Source organism: Gossypium raimondii, chromosome 9, assembly GCF_025698545.1.
Source record: "Gossypium raimondii isolate GPD5lz chromosome 9, ASM2569854v1, whole genome shotgun sequence".
NCBI classification, from domain to species: Eukaryota; Viridiplantae; Streptophyta; class Magnoliopsida; order Malvales; family Malvaceae; genus Gossypium; species Gossypium raimondii.
In genome coordinates, this window is record NC_068573.1 from 30692328 (window position 1) to 30707628 (window position 15301).

Consider the following 15301-nt stretch of genomic DNA (forward strand, 5'->3'; position numbering starts at 1 on the left):
CGCAGAAAATCGAGCTTCGGAGAAAGCCAAAAAATCACACTGTTGACGCCACACAAGCGTATGCCTGGCTGTGTGGTTGGTCATGTGCGAGACACGACTGTGTGGTTGACGAAGGCACGTCCGTGTGCAAGACACGACCGTACGGTGGTGTGGGTGTGGCCATGTAGGCCACACGAGCGTGTGAGTTTTGGGCCAGACCGTGTGGGCCATACGGGCAAGGCCAATCTGGGCGTGTGGGCCCACACAGGCTTGTGGGCCCATAATTCTGGAATTTTCGCTAAGGTTGCACAGGTTGCTTCGATCGACTGTGGGCCTACCATAGGGTTGGTAAGGGCTAACCAAACCCTAAAATTATGTGATCTGATAATATGATATTCTGCTCGGACTATGACACTATTATGCATGCCTGATTATTCTGTTAAATACATACATGATATCTGTATATGAGCATGTAAGCATGATATTTCCATATATATGTTTGGGGTGGGATTTGTATATATGGAGGAAGTGTTCTGTATGGCGACTATCGCCTGTATTCTGGTAGCTTGGCTGCATAATTTCTGATATGTGTCGTAATGACACGATATGGTATGTAGGGATGGGTGGGTATTTTTAACCCCATATGGTGTGATGGGATTGTCGGAGTTGGTGTGTAAAGGATGGGGGTAGGATTTTGAATATCTATTCTACATATCTGGTTCTGTTATCCGTATTCGTAAAGGACTTAAGTTCAAAATCTGAACCTGAATCTAATTGTGTATGCGATATCTGTATGAATGACATGTCTAGTTTTGTTGGGTTACACACTGAGTTTACGAAAACTCTCATCTGTTTGTCTGTTCTATTTAGGTAATCCACGAACTTAGACGGATCGGTGTGACGGAGCCTCACGGTGACCACGAGTTCGAAATTGTTTAAGATTTTGAATTTCATTTAGTTTAAGATTTATTTTTGGGAGTTTTGTAATAATTGGACTCACCGGACTATTTGGTTTAATTTTGGATTTTGGGATTTTCGATTTAACTCTTTATTTGAGACGATTAGCTAAAAACATGATTTTTCACTAAAATAAAGGTTTTCTGAAAATACGAACGGGATTTCCAAATATGAGATTTTTATGACTTCCGCTGTAATTTATGTTTTGGCAATTAAACTAATTTAGCAACGCTTACAATAATGGTTATAAACGAATAAGAGTTACAAAACTTTAATGATTTAACAAAACGACGCAGTTTTTAAAAACCCTTCTTTGTGACATCTTTGAATACGGGCCATAACGTCTAGGTCGGATTTGAGTTGTTACACCTGATATTTAGGGTTTGGGTTCAAGATTTAAGATTTAGGGTTTAAGGTTTAAGTTTGGAGTTTGGAGTTTGGGGTTTGCGATTATAGATTTAGAGTTTTGATTTAAGGTTTGGGGTTATAGATTTTAGGTTTTGGTTTAGGATTCAAGGGTTCGGGGTTATAGGTTACGTGTTCAAGGTTCAAGGTTCAAGATTCAAGGGTTCAGGGGTTATGGGTTCGAGATTCTAAATTTAGGGTTCAAGATTTTATGTTTGGGGTTCAAGGTAAAAAATTATCAAAATTTTTTGTTAATGAAATGAAAAAATTGTTGAAATGGTATTTAATAATTGGAAAGGATCCATGAATAATGTGATGAGAAGGATCTATAATGGACGAGTATATAATAATAATTTTATTTCTTTAAGATGATGTGGTAAAATTTTATTGACATTAAAACCTTAGTTTTAAGATCATCCTAATATAAGTTATTTACATATTTTAATTGATTTAATATCTATATATTAAATAAATACACATGAAAAAAGAAAGTGAATTATTTTAAAATTTTATATTTTCTAAATAATTTTATACTATTTTTATTGGTATAGATGGTAGTTAAAATTCTTATCAAACGTCCATTTGACACGAATTTAAACAGTGTATCTCATTTCCTACCGCTTGTATTAAAAAATATTACATTACATATTATAAATATAAACTTACCTACTTCCTTAAAATAAACATATAAACAAATAATTAAATAAAATTATTAAAATTTCACAAGTATTATATTTTTTTCTCCAAACTTTAGCTTTTAACCAAGTTAAAACACCTAAAAGGTTTCAATTTAAATGCTTAATATTACTCTAATAACAAGGATTCAACAAATTCTAACTTTTGAAGAAAATGATTCTTGATATATGTTTTAGAGAGGTTAATCGGATAGCATACGCTTTAGTAAAATTGATTCTATCAAATGATGAAGTTTTACATATATTTGAAGAACACTTTTTTGACTTTTTTTTCTTTTGTAATATTAAGCATTGAAGAATACATAGAAATATATGTGTATATATTTTCTTTACTTTTTATCCCTTCAATCGATTTTGTAGCCTAAAAATCAAAAGTGAACGTAAAATAAAAAGATGAAGTTATTCAATGAAATATAGTATAGATAAATAAATCATTTTTCAACTAAAGTCAGTCAATAAAACTACATTCTTGTTTATACAAATCGTGCAAAAAAATCTAAATAAGACATTTTAGAAATATAAACAACAGATTTTTAATATTTAAAAAATTATTTTATGGTCGATTAAGTTTTAACTTGATTGGTATAGTCATTGTTGTTAATATAGGAGACGTGGGTTCAAGTATGTTAAAACACATTATCTTTTATTTATGGGTTGAAGAAGGGTTATGGATAATTATAGGTATTATGTAATAGATTGCTTTAAAAATAAGCACTTTATAAAAATAATAAATTTTATATTTATATTTTTTACTAAAGACGTGATTGTTTGGTATTCAACTTCAAATCTACTTAACGTCTCCTCTTAAATTGACTATTTGAATTCTTTCTTTCCACATTAATTTACAGTGTTTTCTAGGTTCATCAATAGAATTTTTCCTAATTATTTTTCTTCCTATTTCTTATAGCAAGTTATGCATACACAATTTGTTGTCTTCATTAACTGTTAGTAGAAATATTTTAATGAAAACATCAATTCCAATATCGAAAAAAAATCCTCAACCAGGTAATAATTTTCATCACAAAATCTTCCTCCTCCCATTAAAGAAGCATTTTATATCTAAAAGCCTTTTTTTTACAATCCATCAAAGCTAATTCGAAGTGTGTGGAGAAATTTTTTTGTTACAATCTATTTAAGTCTTTCAATTGCACTTGTCCATTGAGCTACATTTTTACGGAGAAAAAAAAAAAAGACCCCAAAACTTCAAGAGCTAATGAGAGACTAGCAGTATAACCTACAACACGTTTAGAAAGCTCAATGAAATCATCTTTCGGCATCGTATCACTATCGAAAACTTTCAAATTGAAAAGATCAAGCGCATCTTCAGCTTTCAATGTTGTAATCTTATACACATCATCAACTCGGTAAGATTGTAGTAAATGTTCGTCTCTTGTTGTTACAATGATTTTGCTCCCTAGATCAAACCAATCACGCCTTTCGACCAAGCATTTCAAGTGCTGTAGGTTATCAACATTATCAAGAACAACAAGAACCTTTTTGTGAGACAACTTGTGGCTAATTATAGCATTTCCTTCATGAACATTGAAAAAATTGAAGCAGTTTTTGTAAAGAAACAAGTTCACATTTGTCTGAAATTTCCTGAACATCAACAAGAAAATTTTTACCTTCAAAATGAAGTGACATTTGAGTGTAAATAACTCTTGCGAGAGAGTCATTTTCCCGATGCCACCCATTCCACAAATTCCTATGATACAAACATCATCTTCTCCTGTCTCTATTTTTAAAATGCAACTCCTCCAAGCATGTACTAATTCCAATCAATTCATCATAAATAATTGGAGTTGTTTGACATGATTACAACGCCCAAAATTAATACTTTTTTAATTACAAAAAGTAAGTTCGAAATTCAAGATTTAATTACAATCCCTAATTAAAACAATTAGGAAATTTTGTTTTGAGTGAATTGAGTTTTCTAAAATATGCATAAGTAAATAAATTATATTTTCTCATGTTTATCAAGTCGGCGAAACATAAAAATTTTATATTTCAATTATTTATATCATTCATTGTAAACAAAAGAAAAATATATTTGTATTTTTGTGAAGGACATTTTGTTGTTAATTATAATCGGTGATATCTTTTCAAATTAGGCGAAAGAATGATGGATTACATTAACTCGAAAAATGTTTCCTTATTTTTTTCAAGTTGATTAAAACATTTAGTGAATATTCAAAAGATCATGATTAAAGTGCCCTTGTAGCTCAGTTTCTGCTCCGTCCAGGTCATCATTTTTTGACTTTTATATATTTTTAAAACTTATTATTTATGTATTTTTATAATTTCTTTTGATTTTTTTAATTAGGATCAAAATTGAGACTATCTGTAAATTTTGAAAGTTAATTTTTAATATTATGACTAAATCGATATAATATGTAAAAGTTTAGAACTAAATTTATTGTTATACCGATTCTTTAACTACCATATCACCTTCCCATCACACACTTAACAGCACTTAATGGAAATAGACCAAAAAATAATCTCGAATAGTTGAGTAACTAATTTTAAAAAATTCATAACTAAGGGATAAAAAAAATAGGTCTATACTTAGGTGACATACGAGGTAGTTTACCCTATTCTTTTTAAAAGAAAAGTTAATATTTACTTTGTGCCCTGAACTTATCCATAAGTTCCTAGTTGGTAGCTGAATTTTTTTTTTACCTTGTCAGTACTTGAACTTATATTTCGTCATCTAGACTGATACCTTTGCAGTAACACTTTAGTTTATACTAACGTGGCATTGATAACCAATCCGTTGGTGACACATGGAAGTCTATGCCATGTGGTAAATATAAATTTTAAAAATTAAAAAAGCTAAAAATATATAAATTAATTTTAAAAAATATTTTTTTTAACATCAAGAATCAACCTTTGAAAAAAATTTATATTCTTTTATCATTAATCTATTTATTTTTAAAAAAATAAATTTTTTTAAAATTTATACTCGTCACATGGCATACTAAGAAGTTGTCACGCTAGATTGGCTATCCATGTTACGTCGGCACAAAGTAACAGTGTTAGAGTAGAGGTATTAACTTGGGTGATGGAATACGAGTTCAGGTACCAACTAAATAAAAAAATATACCAACTAGATTCTTTTGAACAAATTCAAGAGACAAACTACATATTAACGCTTAAAAGAACAATGGAACACAAGTCTCGAGAATAGTGTAAAAAGTTTACAAAAGTGGAGGTAGTTTAATTAAAAACTTTAAGGGTGGAGTTTGGATGAGCGGCGCGTTTACTTGCAGTTAGTGTAACAACAGTGGTGGCAATGAGATTAGATACTGTAGCGACACTGTAATGTAAGACAAAAAGTAAGCTAAACATACCGTACCGCACCACATCCCACTGTCCATCCAAACCCATCCTAATAAAAAAAAAGGTGTACAATGGATAAGATATTATTTTAAAGGATAATATAATTTTTATGGAAATATCTTTAAATGTATAAATATAATTTATAGTATTATGGTATTTTTGTCTTTTTGTCTTTTTATATTTTTAATAAAATTAGTAAAATATTTGCATATAGTGAAATTTAAACCCATGTCATTAACATTTATAAAATCTTTTTTTTACAACATCAACCAAAGCTTTATTTTTAATATTTATACATTTCAATATTATTACTGTAATGGCCCAAATCTATTCGGCCCAAATAAAACAAACAAAAACCAAAAATAAATAAATAATAACAAAGTACATTTACAAAAAAAATACATTGGCCCAAATTACAAGCCCAAACCTAAACTACCCTAACCCAAATTTGTTAAACCCAATAATACAAAAGCCCCAAAACCCACAACTTAAAATTTTCAAAAAACCCTAAAACCTTAAGTCCCCTTTCACACCGCGCCTCACCACGTCAGCATGCTCACACCCTGAGGTCCACCTCCCCTGCCACTATTTCACCAAAATGGCAAGGGGCGTGCTTCTCCACCACCGTTGACTCGACCCCTCGCCACAGAGATCTGCAAAAAAGAAAAAAAAACAAAACCAAAAAGTAGAAATAGCAGAAACAACAAAAAAGAAAAGAAAATATTATGTAATATATGGCTATAAAAGTCATAACAACAGCATGTATTGTTGATAAAAAAAACACAAAAGAATCGAAATAGACTACAAAAAGTTAAACAAAAAGATAGTTCATTTCGTTTTTTTTTTATTTTTTGCCAAAAAAATGATAAATGAAAAATAAAAGATCTTTTTTTACCTGTCGTTTAGCCTTCTGCAGCCGTCGGAGACCATCTCCGGCCCCTTGAATACCTTAAAACCCACTAGGTTCTACTGGGGGTTCAACGAACGTGGCAAGGCCGAGGGTTTTTTATTATTATTTTCCCTTCCTTTTTTTATTTTAGAAGGCATTAGCCTTCAGATCTAGTTTTTGGGAGTCAAAAGGGCTAAAAAAATTACAACTCCGGCAACTAGAGGCGACGGTTGCCGTCACCGATGACCGGTGGCCACGGCGGAGCAACGACGGCCCTATGGCCAGACATAAAGATGTTTAAGAGAAACAAAAAAGGAGAGAATGAAAGTTTTTTTAAAAAAAAACAAGGGGAAAAATGAATTTTTCAGAAATTTTGCCTTAAATAGGGGATTGATATGACGTTGTTTTGGCCTGGCTTCAAAAGCCCCAAAACGACGTCGTTTTGAGCACGATCTAACAATCCGACCCAGATCCCTTTTAGTTCCGCATGTTTTTGAAGGGTTGGGATAATTTTACCCAAGTCCCTTCGCTTTTGAGCATTTTCTAATATTGTTCTGATTTAATTTTTCTTTTCTCCTTTCAAATTTTACCATTTTATTTTATTTTATTATTTTCACTTTGGTCCTCTGACCATTAACCACTTTCGAAAAAGGCATGTGTACTAGGGTTTGGAATAATTACCCATTTGGTCCCTGTTTATTTTCACGTTTTCTATTTTAGTACTTTATTTTGTTTTATTTATTTATTTATTCTTTTACATGATCTATACTTTAAATTACATTTAAATTTTAATTTAATCATTCATTTATTTAATTTCACCCCTTTTACTTACCTTTTTTTGTTTTTAGCACTTAAAATTTATGTTATTTATATTCCTTTTACTATGCTTTTTTAGATGGTTATTACACATTTATTTATTTATTTATTTTGGTATTATGATAGTAAGCATGTTATAACCATTGCCATTAGTATTATGAATTAATGTTTTATTACTATTATAGTTGCATTATTGTTTACTAGTATTGTAATGGCCTAAATTTAAGGTTATCGAACAGTGGTTTCAGTAGCCACAAATCTGATTTAAGGATAAATTTATTTTAATATTTTTGCACGAATATTGATATGATAGGAAAATCGTATGAAAATATCGATAGAAAAATTTTACCGATTTAATGGTTAGTTAGAAAAGAAATTATTGAAGAAATTAGGTAAAAACAAGGTATTGAGACCTCGATCTCGTAAAACCAAATCAAAAATATTTTTATAAATATTTATGAAATGTTAGTAATATGGTATTAAAATTTCGTTAGAAAATTTTAACGTTTGGGTAGTCAATTAAGTGAAAATGACTAAATTGAAAAAGGTGTAAAAGTTACTAGAAGGACTAAATAGCTCAATTGTTAAATGAGAAGGTACATAAATTGAAAATAAGCCCAAAAGGAGATATTTTCGGTGGCATAAGCTGAGAAAAATCAGGAGAATTAGTGAAATGAGGGTAAAATGAGACCAAATTGGAATATCTAGAATTCTCTTTATTTTTCTGCATTCTCATCAGCCAAAAACGTCTTAAGGGTTTATTCAAGCTGGTTTTTCATAATTTTTGCACCAAGTGAGTTAATCCTTGCCTTTTTCTTGTAATTTTTGTGTTTCTAAGACTTTTACAACTACGTCCTATTACTAAATTCATTAGTTTTTGATTTTATGAATGAAATTGAAAGTTGCTATGAATATGTGGTAGAAGTTTATGATAAAATAGTATGAAATTGAAGCTTTAATTTGTTTATGAGATGATTTTATTAGGTAATTTCAATAGAAATTGATTTGTAGGACTTAATTGTGAAAAAGTTTGGAATTAAAGTCTAGTGCTAAAATTCTAATTTCCAAAGGTTATAAAATAGTTTAAAGTGATGTAATAAAGTTTTAATTGAGAAAAATCAGCTCAATTGAGAGGTTAATTGAGCAGGATGAAATTATCATTTATTGAAAGCTTAGGGGAAAATGGTAATTAATATCATGCACTAAAATAGTTTTGGACAGCAGCAGTAGGTTAACTTTGAAAAATCACCAAAAATTATAGAAATTGAATTATAGGATGAATAAAATATGAAATTAAAGCTTATTGAGTCTAATTTCTTGTAAAAGAAATTAAACGATGTAAGAAATGAAATTGTAAATCATGAGATATAATAGATTTTGTGAGACAAGGTCAGAACGAATTCGGGTTCCCCTATTCTAACTTTATAAAATCATTAAAAATTGTAAAAAATGATTACGAGTTATAATTTATATGCTTAGAATCCTTAATGAGTCTATTTTCAGAAAAAAAAAAAACAAATGGAAACATCAACTGAATTCTGTACAATGAGATAATTAATTTTTAGTGAAGAGGGGTCGGAACTGTCAAACAATGAAACAGGGGAAAATTTAAAGAATAAATTGTACTTATTGGCTAAACCAAAAATTCTGAAAATTTTATGGTAAGAATATATGTGAGTCTAGTTTTGGAGATAATTAGAGGATCTTAATTTGGAGTTCCGTAGCTCAAGATATAAATAATTTAGTGACTATGACTCAGTGAGACAGCTTTGAATGCACTATAAATAATAATGAAATTATAGAGAATGTTACATATGAACATGAAATGTATTAGATTAATGAGTAAAATTATTTATTTAGATCCGAAAATTCAAATATGAAGCTAGATCGAGGAAAAGAAATAGTTCGGGATTAGTAGATTTTTGTTTACGAACAAGTATCGAGGTATGTTCGTGTAACTTGAATTATATTCTTAAATGCTTGAAATATATTTTTATTGATGTGAATATGATTTGGATGTTTATTGTATGATAATTGATGAAGTATTGATATTCTTGATGAAAAGAGAAAATAAATCTCGGTTGAATGGAAGGAAAATTATATGGATCTCTGAAAAGGAATTGATGGTAAAAAAGATCTAGCCCTGACGGATGATCCTATCCTGATATAGCCCTCCCGAAGAATATGTGGAAAATGGATTTTGCCCAGACGGGTAATCTGAATTAGGGTCTGAATTTAGCCTGGACTGGTAATTCAGATCCAAGCTCATTAGAGTAATTGTCATTACAGGGGATTTAGCCTGGACTGGTAATCCCGACAATACTCTATGAGTTTATATTACAGGGGATTTAGCCTAGACTGGTAATCCCATTGTAAGGATGAGGTTCGCGGGAGTGTGCTCTCTGAAATGGAAATGTGCGCACTTGAATATGAATTGACGGACCCGAATTTGTACACTTAGGTGTACCCCTGAAAATCCATCGAAATTCCAAGTAGTTCAACGGGATAAATATGGAAAAATAACAAGGGAATGGAAATCATGGAATTGATGAGCTCATCAATCATGGTATATATTAATGATACATGGAAATTATTGGACTAATTTGAATGTTGAGTTGTGCATGATAGGGGAATAATGTATTGAATGGGTGTATGAATGTTTATCGCATTGTATTTAAAATATTAGGCAAGTATAATTCTTGTTACATGAACTTACTAAGCACAAAGTGCTTACCCTGTTTCTTTTTCCCCTGTTTTGTAGTGTTAAGAGCTCGGAGGTCGGATTCGGTCAGAGACGTATCACACTATCAACCTCAATATTTTGGTATATAAAGAAACTTTATTTTGGAAATCAATGGCATGTATAAGCTAATAAAGTAAATGTTAATGTGAAATGAATGTAAGGTTAGCCATTCGTATGGCTAACAAATCTTGGTTTTGGTATGTGATGAGGTTATCTTATAAATATGTTTGAATCTATCTTGAAAATATGTTGAAATTGATTGGTTGGTTTGGATTAGTCTCTAGTTAAAATTGCAGGGAAGGTTAGAAATTTATAAATAGGTTATATTGAGTTTAAAAAATATTTTTATGAATTCGATATAGTCTCGGTTTATTTTCGATGTATGTTTTAGGCTTCGAAGGTCCATCGAAAGGACGTCATGGCATGTTTCGATAAATGAATAGTATTTAACTCGTAATAATGGACAATTAATTCGGTAAAATCTGGTAATGCATCATACCCTATTCCGACGACGAATACGGGTAGGGGGTATTACAAGTATGGTATTTATCTATTTATCTATTATTTATTATTCTAATATCGTTGTTTTATCCACGTGGCTATTTTACATTATTATCACTGTACAATGTATCGTGTTTAAATATATTTATCCATTTTCATACTATGCCCAAATAAGTTAAATGCACATCGCTTTAAATGTTATATTCATTTTTACCCGATGCATAAGAAAGGAAATTTTTAAAAAACGAGGCACTGTTCTTTATTTAGAGATTTGAAAAGTTGTGCCCTAACTTACGGGTTTTGAATTTCTCTTTTAACCTAAATAATCGAATATCTTTTTTAAAACTTAAGATGCCTAGGATTTAGGTAATAATTTAATGACGATTTTTAGTGTTTTCGAGAATTCTAGATTTTGTACCGCAACTTACGGGACATGATTTTTTGTCTTGATCGATTCAAAACGAGAAAGTCTCCTCATTAAAAATTTAATTTAGATAGAGACATTTTCAATACCATCAAATAACATCATGTGAAAGGGATCGCATTTTAAATCCTCTTTAAATTCTCAAATTTTAGACGCTAAGACACCAAGTAATCAATTAGGTACTAATTTTGGGCGTTATGAGGGTGTTAATCCTTCCTCATATGTAACCGACTCCAGAACCTATTTCTCAAATTTTGTAGACAAAAAATTATCGTTTTAGTAAAATTAACCTTTTAATAAAAATGATTAAATTTTGAGGTAACACAATTACACCTAATAAAAAGGATTGGTGGTGACTCCATCTTCGTTTTTAAAATAAAAAGTCAATTCAAAAAAAGGGTTTCTCACAAAAAGAAGGTTCGTGAAATTTCGAATGCATGGAATCAAACTCACAAAATAAAAAGATTTGTCGTAAATCCATGACAACCCCAAAATACGATTGGTGGTGGGGTACAAGAATCAACAACAATGTCCCTTCATCAAGTCAAGAAAGTACTTGCCCGATATAAGAACACTTGCAAGTGATCCCGTCTGAAGTAGAGATCGTAAAGAAAGACTTCGAAAAAAAGAGTTTGAAACTGGGGAAAAGGATAGGGAAGTTGGAAGAGGAAAAAATTCAGCTAGGATTAGACATTGACGTCCAAAAGTTGGAAGCCGAGAAAATAAGAAAAGGAAAGAACAAAGCTGAGGAAGACTTGGACAGTATAAAAAAAGATTATAAGAAACTTCGCTTGTCAATAAGGACTGCCGGGTTGGGCAAAGCATTAGGACAATGGAGACAAGAAATCCAAGAAGAAAATATTAAACTCGATCAGTGGGAAAAAAATTTTCTAAGATGCTCGAGTCCGAGAGGATGCCCTGAAAAGGGAACTGTTAAAAAGCTAAGATGAACAGATTGGATTGAAAGCTTGAGTAGTGGAGTTGGAAAGGTCTCTGCATCAACATCATAGTCGCAACTCTGTGGTTGAGTTGAAAGCAAGCTTGACTAAAATTGATGAGTTGAAGAGAAGGATGGAAGAGCTTGAGGCCGCACTAAAAAATTGTGAACTTCGAATTGAGCTTCTTGACACAAACAATGAACATTAGAAAGAGCAACTTCAACGCTCTCAAGGTCAGATCAGGGATAGAGATCACATTATGGGCGAAGCTTTGACTCAAGTATGGAAAGTAGCCGACCATTTGCAAACCCTAGCGATTCAAGCTGATATGTTGAGTTTGAGATACGAATCGAAATCAAATCGGGGCCAAGAATTAGCTTGGCTTTTTAGGAAAGTTAAGGATTTGAGTATTAGGGCAATGTCGTATATGTAAAATATATCTGTTTTATGTAAAGAATTTTATTTTCTAGTAAAGTTGTTCTAATGGAGTTGAACCAGAATCAATGCCTTTTTTTCATTTATTTTCATTTCATTTCATTTCATTTCATTACATGCATTAAATTTCATAAAAAGACCCTAATTAATCGAAATTATGATAGTTATCCTGGAAACCAACAAGAATCTGCCAACTGAATATCGTTATGGGACCCACGATAAAACCAGAGCCGTGGATCAAAGGTTAGAGAGACTAGAACAAATTCAGAAAGACATACAAGACCAATTGCAAGCATAGCTACAGGGCCAATTAGCTAAGGTGCAACAAGACATGAATAACCAAACACAGGAGTCCCGAAGAAGCTTAATAAACCAGTTGACCTAGTTACTGGTCGGAGGGATTGAAAAAGGGAAGAGTATTGTGATTCACTCTGATGACGAGAATGAAGGCCCTACGTATCTCCCGGGCTTTACCCTAGTGAATGTTCAATCCAACTGGATATATATCCACGAAGAGTACTCGTTACCATATGACCACAACAATACCAGGCCGGCACCTCAATACCGGTGAATTACTCAATGGGTTTAGGTTCCAATCACGAAGATAATCCAACCAACCTCGTTGTTCCAAATTTAGACGACATGACAGAAACAGAGAGAGCAAGAATAGGATTGTCAAAGTAGCTAGAAGATCAGTGCAGGTGGTTGGAGGAGAAATTCAAAGCTATGGAGAGTGTTGATTACCTTCGCGAGTCGATGCCAAGGAATTGAGTTTAGTCTCGGATCTAGTGCTCTCACGAAAATTCAAAACTCTAAAATTCAAAAAATTCAATGGGAGTAGTTTCCTTAAAGCCCATATCACAATGTTCTGCCAAAGAATGACGGGATACGTCAATAATGACCAATTATTAATCCATTGCTTTCAGGATAGTTTGATCGGGTCGGCTGTCAAATGGTACAATCAGCTGAGTTGTGCCAAGCAATTCATGGAAAGACTTTACACGTGCTTTCATGAAACAATACAATCATCTGACCGGTATGACACCCGATAGAATTACTCTGCAAAACATGGAGAAGAAGCAAAATAAAAGCTTTAGGCAATATACTCAAAGATGGAGGGAGGTGACAACACAAGTTCATCCACCTCTTCTAGAAAAGGAGACGATAATGCTTTTTATAAACACTTTAAAATCCCCGTTCATTAACCATATGCTGGGTAGTGCTACCAAAAGCTTCTCAGATATAATTATGTCCGAAGAAATGATTGAGAATGCAATAAGGAATGAAAAAATAGACGCGGGGGAAAATGCTAAAAGGTCTGCCCCGAGAAAGAAAGAAAATCAAGTAAATACCGCAAGTGTGTACAATAAGAGCTATTCAAAATCGGTCACTGTGGGTCAACCAAGGACCATGACAACTAGCCATCAAGGCCCTTCGATGTAAGAATCTAATTTAAGGCCAAACACAGAAAAACTCTAATTCACACCTATCCCGATGACATATGGAGAGTTATATTAGAATCTGTTCAACACACATGTAATATCCTCATTTTACTTAAAGCTCATACAACCTCCATTCCCAAAGTGGTATGATACGAATGCTCAATGCGAGTATCACGCAGGAATAATGGGACACTAGATTGAAAACTGCACTGTATTCAAGTAGTTGATCAAGAGGTTTATCAAGATGAGGATTGTAAGGTTTGATGATCCGTCAGGGACTAATGTGACAAGAAATCCATTACCCAGTCATTCTGACCAAGGGATAAACGCGATAATCGAGAGTAAGGGAAATAAGACCAAAATTGATGTTACGGAGGTGAAATCCCCTTTAAAATGGGTTTGGCAAAAAATGATGGATGTGGGATTGATCATTCAATATTCAAAGGAGATACCCAAAGGAGTGAGGAACTACTGTAAGTTCCATGCTACAGAAGGTCATGAGAACCAAGAGTGCACCAGATTCAGGGCTATAGTGCAAAGTCTGATAGAAAAAAAGATTTGGAATTCTTTGAAGATATCGAGGGCTCAAGAGGAGAAGATGTTTGTGTCTCTGAAGAGGGATTATCAGATAAAATTTACAAAGTTAACCACCCAGTGGTGATTATTTCCCAACCAAAAGTTAATAAAGTAGGAGTACAAGCTAGGCCAAGAATCATAATTTAGAAACCTATAGCTTTTCCCTACAAGGATAGCAAAAGGGTTCCATAGAATTATAATTGCAGTATGATGATTCCAGAAGGAGAGAACTCGGTTGGCACTTCAAAAGGGGTTTAGGATATTGGTTTCGTCACACGCAGTGGGAAACGCTATGACCTACAAATGCAAGAACCGAACCTCATAAGTAAAAAACCTTGGTAGTTGAGCAAAAGAAAGAGAAAATAGCTAGACTTGAATCACCTGTCAATGAGCCTGTAATAAAAAATGAGGCAGAAGAATTCTTGAAGTTATTGAAACATAGCGAGTACAGTGTAGTAGAGCAACTACACAAACAACCGACTCGTATATCAGTATTAGTCTTACAACTGATCTTAAAGACACACCGCAACTCATTGATGAAGGTCTTATGAACAAGTTAGATCATTTGGTTAATAATATAAGTGCTCATAATTTCATCTTCTTTAATGATTATGAAATACCTCTAGGAGGCATGGGATCTACGAAGGCTCTACACATTACTACCCGCTGCAAAGGATATACATTGCCAAAAGTGTTAGTTGATAATGGATCTGCACTGAACATCTTGCTTTTTTTCAAATCTAAATAGATTACCAGTCGATAGCTCTCACATGAAGGCATGCTATAATATAGTGAGTGCATTTGATGGTACAGAAATACAGTGATAGGGAGGATTAAAATACTACTCTTAATTGGTCCTAATACATATAAGGTTGCCTCTTTTGTAATGGATATCAAACCCTCCTTTAACAACTTGTTGTGTAGGCCTTGGATTCATTCGGCTGGGGTAGTGCCGTTGTCACTGCACCAAAAACTGAAGTTTGTAACAGAGTTCGACTGGTAACGATAAACGTTGAAGATGATATCATTGCATCCGTAACTAGTGGCGCACCATACATAGGAGTGGACGAAGAGGTAATAAAATGTTCTTTTTGATCACTAAAATTTCTTAATACAACTTTTATTGTTGAAGGAAAGAAGATCCTAGTGCCAAAAATATCCA

General features: G+C 32.6%; 1 pseudogene; it reads right to left on the reverse strand.

Moving 5' to 3' along the window:
* Nucleotides 1–3199: 3199 nt before the first annotated feature.
* On the reverse strand, nucleotides 3200–6305 carry LOC105797629 (disease resistance protein RUN1-like; annotated as a pseudogene).
* Nucleotides 6306–15301: the final 8996 nt, after the last annotated feature.